The sequence below is a fragment of the Canis aureus genome, chromosome 2 (assembly GCF_053574225.1).
Source record: "Canis aureus isolate CA01 chromosome 2, VMU_Caureus_v.1.0, whole genome shotgun sequence".
In the NCBI taxonomy this organism is placed as follows: domain Eukaryota; kingdom Metazoa; phylum Chordata; class Mammalia; order Carnivora; family Canidae; genus Canis; species Canis aureus.
Window position 1 is genome coordinate 90,859,103 of NC_135612.1, and position 9,211 is coordinate 90,868,313.

Here is a 9,211-nt window from a genome sequence, read left to right on the forward strand (position 1 = left end):
ATCATCTGACTTCCAAGTCTTTCATTTTGGGGGTTTGACACACTAGTTATTTACACTGAGACTTGAAATCCATCCCCATAAAGAGAACAGGCCAGATCCTTAAGAAGTTGAAAGCTCTAGGGGCACCTGGGAGGCTCAGATGGTTAAGTGTCTGTCTTCAGCTCAGGTCATAGTCTCCAGGTCCTGGGATCGAGCCCTGTGTGAGGCTCCCTGCTCCGTGGGGAGCCTGCTCCTCCCATCCCCTCTATCTTTGCCCCTTCTCATGTTCACACACACACTCTCTCTCTCTCCTTCTCTGTGCCTCTGTCTCAAATAAATAAATAAAATCTTAAAAAAAAAAAAAAAGTTGAAAGCTCCCACAGGTGATTCCTATCACCAAGAGAAACTTGAGTTCTCAGGGACCAAGTCATCTTTGGAAGGCTTGTGTATCAGAAAGCCAGGTCTAGGAAACCACAGAAACATGGGTTGAAGACTAACATTTCAGGCAAGGATGATGGGAACCTAGTCGGTGGTCTGTGCCTTCCTCCTTTCAGAGAGCTATTTGGTGACTCCAAACTTCAGGAGAAACTACTAATGAAGAGGGAAAATGGGCAGGGAAAATGCAGGTGGGTGATCGCAGCGGTGAATGACCTGGAATTCCTTATGCCAACTCCAGCAATGAGGATAACTTTTTGGCAGCACGTGTATCTCAAAGGGGAGCCAATAGCCTCATGGATATTATTATAACATGTCCATCTATAGCTTGGAATACACAAAACGAACGGGGCTCTTTGGGCGGCAAATTCTAAGTTTTATCATTATCTCAAATCAGGTAAAATAACATTTTTTATTCAACTGCCTCTTAATCAAATTGTGCTACAATGTATTTTAACTTGTATTTTTCTGTGCTTTCCTTTCTGTCCACACGGACACAATGATTTCCTCCCTCAAAATATTTTACTGTAAGAGCATGTTTATTTTTATTATTATTTTTTTTTTTTTACTGTTTTGGTCCCCATGCAAAATCAGATTCCTCTAGGCCATAGGTCATGCCTTCAGTTTGGAGGGGCTCATACATTTACGGAATAACCTTAATAGAACCATAGAACTATTTCCTAAAGCAATTTCTATGCACAGAAAGAGTTGTGAGTTTTTTGGTTTTTTTTTTTTTTGGTTTTTTTTTTTTTTTTTTTTTGGTTTTTTTTTTTTTTTGTTCCCTCTGACTTTCACAAAAATAAAGGGCTAATATCACCAGCGGGCAAATTTTGTAAAATTACTCTCCAAAGTGCTTCAACAAAACCTGCCAACACAACTCAAGCCCAAACTTCCCCCTTCCCTGCTTTGTAGCAAAGGGCCTCCCTGGGACAGGCTGCCAGTCATGCAGACGAGAGCCAAATTGTTTAGTGGATTTGGGAAGTGGACAGATGTTCTCCTGGGATGATGGAGACAGGCACCGCCACATACATTTTCACTTGACGTGTTAACCAATATTCTTAGCCAATTATTCAGAGGCGACCAGCAGTTAATGCATGCAAAGGCAGGAGCTAGAATCATCACTCATGGCTCCCACTCAGCCCCAAACTCCTGCCAAAGTGCTAAATTCCTCTCTCGCTCTGAAAGACACGGAGTTCATTTTGTGTGCCCTTGGATGTGCTTCTTGAGGATTATATTAGAACATCGAAAGCTGATTATGAAATGGTCATTGTGGATGAATAAATAAAGGAAAATAAAACAAACGCTGAGGATCTATGCCTCCAAATACTGAACCGTAAAGAATGGGTTTTACATATGAGAATACATTTGGGGTCTCAAATTACCCCGAGGCTTTGGAATAGTGCAATAAAAGCAAGAGCAGCTGGACCACACCAGTGATATACTGTGATAACTGCTATTAAGCTCATTTGCAAAAGAAATATGATGTAAGAAGATCTATCATTTTTAATGGAAAATAGAAAAAAAATGAAAAGATGATGCAGTCCATTTTGTTCAGAGAGATGACAGCAAAAGAAATTCAACGACAAGAACCCTCACTGCCAAGCATCCACATGCACAAGGCCATGTTCTCTGCCATGGCCTGGGGCTCCACGCAATCCAGACTGGGACCTGGGACCTGAAAAATGAGAAAACAGAAGGATACAAACCTTGCTTTTAAGAAGATTGCAACCTAAGCATCATTTTAAACTTAGCTTTTTATATTTAAAAAGTGTTTTTTTTTTTTTAATTTTGGGGGGAAATTGTGCTACATTCAAAATAGACAATAGCCATTTCTATAATTGCTTTTTTTAGGCAAATGCATCCATGTGGCAGATATATAGGATCATATCTGTTAGCGGCTGGTCAGTAAAACAGAAAGGTTGTGATTTTTTATTCCAAAACAAATATTAAAATTGGATGATCAATTACACTTATCAATGAATGCGCTCACAAACCAATCTTATGAGCCTATGATAATTTCTTTGATATATGCAGATCAAAGTTTGTATGCCTTTAAATTAATTTAAAATCTCTATCAAATGGGGGTAATTGATCAAGTGATGGTGACAAACCAGACGAAGGACTAGCCACCCAGAGACTGACAATTTCAGGAAGCGGCTACCATGCTCAGGGAAGGAGGACCCGGGGACATGGTGCCACTAGGAGCTGAGGACACCCTCTGGGAGCTGGATCCCTGTGAACGGATCCATGGAAGCTGTGACCACGGAAAGAGGAGCTGAGAAGAGCGAGAGCTGAAACCACCAAGGAGACACAGACACTCATTGAAACCGTAGGCAGGAGAAGGGGGGAGAAATACCTCACTTCCCCCTTCCTCGCCTCTCAAGTCTCCCGCATTGCTTCCCACTGGCGAACCCCACTGGGAACTAGCCAGCAGGGAAGGGACCCGGATGGAGAAGTGTACACGGAAGGCCTCTTCCAGCGGAGAGCAGAGGTGGATACCGCGCTAAACACTGCCTGTACGTGCATCTGCAAATGCAAAGATGCAAAGATGAGGGAGGGAAGTGAGAGGAACTTGCAAAAAGACCATCCCTGGTTGCAAAGGCCAGCCCTGCTATCCACCCAAAGCCTGTGCCCCAAATGACTGCACCCGCCTACTGCAGTTGTCCCTGAAGACATTTGGATCTCTCTCTAATCTACTGTCTATGCTGCAGAGAGTGTGACCTCCTCAAATCTGCTCCCCCCACCCCCAAATCATGAGGCCCTCTGGTTCCTTTGAAAGTCTTCACTGCCTTCCACGGCTCTTGGGAGAAAGGCAAAATCCTTGTTGTGACCCACAGGGTCCTTCAGGAAGTCCAGGGCTACCTCTCCAGGCTCATCTCGCTCGGCGGCCCCTTCCTGGCTGAACCACAGTGGCTCTGGTCTTCTTGACGTGTTTTCACTGGTTCGTTCACTCATTCCTCGAGAATTTATCAAGGGGCTACTTTCGGCCGGGCCTTTTCCCTCAGTCCAGGGAAAGAGTAGTTCATAAAACAGATGCAGAATATACTTACCTGATGTATGGGTTTTGTTTCTTTATTTGTTTGATTTTTTTTTACTGTATGAGTGTGGAAGGACGACACTAAGTAAGACACAAATATCGATTATTTAAGGTAGTTAACAGTGTTGTGAAGAATGCTTTCATGTGCGACAACATCAGGAAGTCCTTTATAACCATGTGACATTTGGGCAGACACCTAGAGGAGGTAAGGGGTACCTCCCTTGCGATGGCCGAATGTGCCGCATATAGATGAAGAGCTTACCAGGCAGAGGAAAGAGCAAGTGCAAAGTCCTGGAGGAATAAGTACAACATTCTAGAACTTTCCACATCACTACTTCAGAAGAGGATTTCACACTTTCCTCTCATCCTGTATTGATCTGATCCTTCGATCCTGTCTTGGTGAGATAAAATTCCCTGCATAATTTCAAATGTAAATTGTATGTTTATTGGTCTGATAGGTTGATGGGCAGTTACCTCAGCTACTTGACTGCATGCTCTCTGAGGGCAGTGACTGGATTTCTCTTAGGAAATAGGTTTGCGAACTAGGGGTGGTGGAAGGGGAGGTGGGCGGGGGGTGGGGGTGACGGTGACGGGCACTGAGGGGGCCACTTGATGGGATGAGCACTGGGTGTTATTCTATATGTTGACAAATTGAGCACCAATAAAAAATAAATTTATAAAGCAAACAAACAAAAAAAAAGGAAATAGGTTTGCTGCACAAAAGAGACACTTCAAATACAGGGACTGCAAAAAAGACCAAAGCATATTTCTCTGGCATGTAACTGTTAGGATGAGTCTGGAAGCTCCGTGATGTCAAGAACCCAGAGTCTCTATTTTATTTCCCTGGGGGTCCCCGCAGTATTTCTGTCCTGGCCAAGATCATGTTTATCAGTGTATTTGCAATCCAGGCACTCGAAGAGGGGACGATGAGCAGGAACAGGAGAAGGACAACAAGCCTTCTCTTCTGTAGTGAGAACCCAGAAGTCACCTGAGTCACCTCCCCTCCTATTCCATTAGGCAAACCTCATCACATGACCACGCTAAGCTAGAAGGAGTGCTGGCCTAATGAAAATGCTGTTTCCATGAAAGCAGGAAAGAACAGACAGTGAGACACCTGGCAGTATCTACGGTACCGAGCAAGAGAAGGAACTCAGGGGCCTAGAGATACATGTGAGGGGCAGTCGGTGTGCTCGGAGAGAGCCGAAACGAGTGACTGAGTCCAGAACATTGTCGGTCTTGACCAGAAACATGTGGGCTTGTGGTTGGATGGCAGCAAAGAACCCAACAAGCAACAACATCAATCGGAATCCTACAAGACATCTAACGGGAAAGCAATAAGTGCTTGTCGGGTACCTACTATGCTGTCCAGGCACAGCTTAGGTTGGTGGAAGGGGGCATAGGCCAAGTTCACACAACAGGGCCGAGAGTGGAACCACTTTGGCACTGAAACCACATTTCCTTAGGAAAGCAGCCCAGAACAGCTGCAGGCCAGCAAATCAATGATCAATACGTCCTTCCTGTGCTGCGGACGGGCTGCTGCTTTTTCACTGATAGCAGATGGAAGAACCGTTCCCCTGTTTAGCGGTCGGGCTGCACGGATGACACTGGCTTTGCTGTGAAGCACCACAGTCCGATGAGAGCCATAGAACAGACCCAAAACCAACTACAGATCCGATCACCTACTAGGCCTGCCCGAGGACGTGCACCTGTAGAGCCGGATGGCGAGGACGGTCCACTCCAGGGCATGTAGGCACATTTTTGCTGTAAGAGGCCCAACAGCGATGATTTTAGCCTCTGTGGGCCCTGGGACCTCTGCTTTGATTATCAGCTCTGCTGCTGGAGCCCCGAAGCAGCCAGAGACAACATGTGAATGAATGCTCTGGGCTGCTTCCCAATAAAACTTTATTTACAAAAGCAGGTGGCCTCTGGTCTTAGCCCAGGAACCCTGGTTGGCTAAGGCCAGGGTTAAATTGTTGTTTTAATCTGTTTTCCTGGAAGGAAGGAGGAAGCACGTTTTCATTTTTACTTCTCAGAAGTTACATGAGCCCCTGAGGCTGCCCTCCTTACCGGGGACCCTCATTCCACAGCACGGGGTGAGCTCTATTGCTACGTGCGCAGCATGAACAGCTCATGAAGGCCAACGGGGGAAGGGATGGCCGGAGGTGGCACCATTGTCAAGTGAGGACTTCAGCTACATCATAAAGGATGCTATTTAGTTAGAATCACCGAGAGCTCCATGCAGGTTGTGCCATTCCATCCTCCAACACGTCTATGTACTTCCGTAGCCACGGAAAGGTGAGAAACTAAGGGTCCCAGAGTGAGCAATGAGTGGAGCCAAACCAAGATTTCACCCCAGATGCCTCCCATTTGTTATGCTGTTAAGCCTTCTGGATTTGAACGGCTTGGGGAAGTTGGGACTTAAATTTATTGCCTTTTGATATCAGGAGCTCTACCCCTCTCTCATCAATCCCTCTCATTACCACGCGGGTCATTTCAGGGATGTTGCCCTTACTTCGCATCATGTGCTCATGAAGTTAATAAGGAAGTAAAAGATTTCAAGAATCTTGTTAGCATCGTGCTGGGGGATACCAGCGGGTCTTGGAAAAGAAGAAGCCTTTGCTTTCTACAGTGTCGCGATGCAGGATGCCTGCAACAACTCCAAGTCTGAACTAGGTCAAACTCATATCTATTTATTCCATATTTAAATTACTTTCCGAAATACAAGTTCCATGATTTCAAATATTTACCACCAGGCAGAAACAAATTAACTTTTTTTTTTTCTCCTTTCTATTATCCTCCTCTCTCTGAACAACAGCAGCGGCTCACCAAGACGTTAAAGGATCTCCATGGCTGTACCCATCGCATGAAAGACCCGTGCAGAACAGCAGATTTTAATTAGAATTGGGAAAGAGCATTTCTGTTTAAGTAAAATGAAAACACAGGTGGTTAAGTGAGTTCACTCTGAGTCTAAACCCCAAAACACTATTTAAAGAGTAAAGTGGCTAAAGGATTTTGTTTTTCTGGTCAGCTTTACCCCAGGTAGAAACAATAGTCCTACCACTGCTGACAGCATGGGGTGATCATGCGCATCTGGCTCCAGGCCAGCCATTCTATGCTTTCATATTCTCTAACTGGAGAAAAAGGTTCTCCAGCAAAATGTCAAGGAGTCTTCAAGTGTAATATCACTCATGCCTTATTTTTTCCCTTAGCTATCTTAAATTTTTGTTAGAATCATGATGTTCTGGGGCGCCTGCCTCCTGCAGCCTTCCCCTGCTCCCGACCACCGCCACCACTGGGGGACGTCCTTCTCCTTTGGGGTACCTTTTATTGTAGTCTATTTCATCAGCTTATGTTTGGTGTTGGTTTTTTTTTTTTTCTTTCCTATTTTCTATCAACAACCAAATCAATGGTTATCTTTGGAGCATGCATCTGGCTAGGAAATCATACCAAACTCAAACCAGTGACGGATTTGCTGACAATTACTCATCAGTGTCATCCCTGAAGATCTAATTTGGTCTCATCTGGAATGCCGTTTGGACAACAAATTCATAATGAGTGACAATCGAGGCTGAAGTGACATTCTGTTCATCGAGATGAATCAAGGCCTGGTGTTTGTCGATGGCAGGCACCAATTAAGAGTCACAGAGACTTCAGAGCAGGGAGGTTCAGGGTCAGAGTCTAACTTAGCCGCTTTCCAGTTGTTGGAAATTACAAAAGTCACTTGAGCTTCCTCGCCTGTAGAATGGGAGTGATGATACGGTGTGGGAGTCGGAGAAGGACTCTGAGGACTACAGTGGAAGGTAACATACAGGAGGCGTTTAAAACACACCTGGGCCTGTTGTTCACGCTACCGTAGCGTCTTCTATTATTACTGGGTTGGTATGAGCCAAAGGTTGAGAGCCTGTGCCGTAGTAAGTACTTAACACACATTATCTCATTTACTCTCCAGTCAACTCTGGAGAGTCGTGTATTTGAGAAAAAAACATCTCAGAGATTTACAGCTCCACGTTTTAACTGTGGTAAAATGGAGAAGCCTGTCTGAAGGCTCCTAAATCCATAATACAATAGCAGAATGAAAAGATTTAAGGCTATTTTTTTTCTCATTGAATACATGTAAATAAGGTAGGATGTCTTCCGAAGCACATACATCTACAAACACTGTGATATATATTTGCATATAGACACACTTTCTAAGCACAATAAATGTTCCCAAAAATGCTTATATTGAAATACACCATCTCCTTTAAGATCATCAAGAATATTTTATACTTTAAGACAGATAGTGAGTTGGGTTAGAAGCACATTTCACGGGCATTGATCTTGCAGCGAGCACCTTCTCATTATTCTTGCCCATTTATATGACTATTTGGGGAAATTAAAGGTGTGGTTGTTTTAACGATGCTTTTGTTTCCTTGGAATTATCTCTAATATTTCTCAGAATACTCACCCTTAAATTAAATGTATGGCGTATTATAGAGGTTGTTTGGGCTTCTTTGTGGCATTTTTATCTCACTTAACTTCCTTTCCAGGTTATTGATTTCTTAGTGCATTTCACTGCATCATCACTAGCTTCTACATGGCACTATTATGGGATATTTTAAAAAGATTGTAAATTATCATAACAGTAAATAACATAAGCATAGGAACCTGAGTCATCAAAGCACTTGCAGACATTCCAGTACAGCTATATCACCCTATGGGCCAAATAAGACCAATAAGGGTAATTGGCATTTCTCTTTAATGTGTAAATGGCATTTCATTGTCACAATATTAAGGTATAATATATTATTTGCTTGGTTTGTAAGCTTATAAATTTTGTGATTCTTGATAAATTTCGAATATTTGGAGAACATCACACAATTTCAAAATGGTCACATAAAATTGTATCTTTACATCACATTAGAAGATAATATCTCAATTCCATATAAACGATTCTATACCATTTATGAGTGGAGCAAAGAGCTTAGTCTTTGCTGTTTTCCATATCCCTTTTGAGTTAGTCCCACGGTTCTTCTGCTGTGCTACTCATTGCATTGGTTTCATCTGAGCATCGTGACATTTAGGACAAAATATCCTGTTTAGGGCAAGGCATTTAGTACTTCTGGGCAAAAATATCAGTAACCCCAGACATTGGGATGACCAAAATGCCTCTCCCCATTTCATAAAGCCTGGTAGGGAGTTAAAATCACTAGATGCCAAAAAGTCTACTTTCCCTGCCAGCCCATTGACCACCCTCTAACATATCCTGCTTTCTGATAACATGCCCACCCTGGTCTACTCTGCCTTTCAACATGATGAGGGCAGAAGAAGGTGAAGTGACAGGAAGCAAAGTAATTGTCTAGGGGGTGAATCCTGGGACCTGGGAGAAAAAATCAGAGAGGAACTTGGAGGACAGATCAAACCACATGAACAATAATAGATACCAGAATTAGTAATAACTTAAACATTTCCTGAGTACCAGGCATTACATCAAGTGTCTTTTATGGATTATTTTATGCCTCTATCCACACAACAAACCCATGTGGTGAATACAAGTCATGCCCTAATTCTATAGATCAGGGAATGATTTTAGAGTGTTTGGGTAGGTTAGTTATTGTTCAGTTTTGTTAATCTAGGAGAGAAGATACAAAGATAAGAAGGAAGGAAATGCATTTCAGGACAAAAGAGAAAGAAAGTCCTTGCCCTTCAAAGATTCACACACAGTGTGGGATGTCAGAATATAATGATAAGTTGATTTTAAGCCTCAAGAAGTGAAGAGCA

The 9,211-nt window shown here is 43.3% G+C and overlaps 2 long non-coding RNA genes across 2 annotated transcripts; one reads left to right on the plus strand and one right to left on the minus strand.

Moving 5' to 3' along the window:
• Nucleotides 1-1,955: 1,955 nt before the first annotated feature.
• Nucleotides 1,956-5,621, minus strand: LOC144291395 (uncharacterized). The gene is made up of 3 exons (XR_013358657.1): nt 5,519-5,621; nt 2,771-2,940; nt 1,956-2,089 (listed from the first exon to the last, which is right to left on the minus strand). It is a non-coding gene; the product is annotated as an uncharacterized LOC144291395 (long non-coding RNA).
• Nucleotides 5,622-5,666: 45 nt separating this feature from the next.
• Nucleotides 5,667-6,396, plus strand: LOC144291402 (uncharacterized). Its single transcript, XR_013358665.1, has 3 exons — nt 5,667-5,746; nt 5,949-6,124; nt 6,267-6,396. It is a non-coding gene; the product is annotated as an uncharacterized LOC144291402 (long non-coding RNA).
• Nucleotides 6,397-9,211: the final 2,815 nt, after the last annotated feature.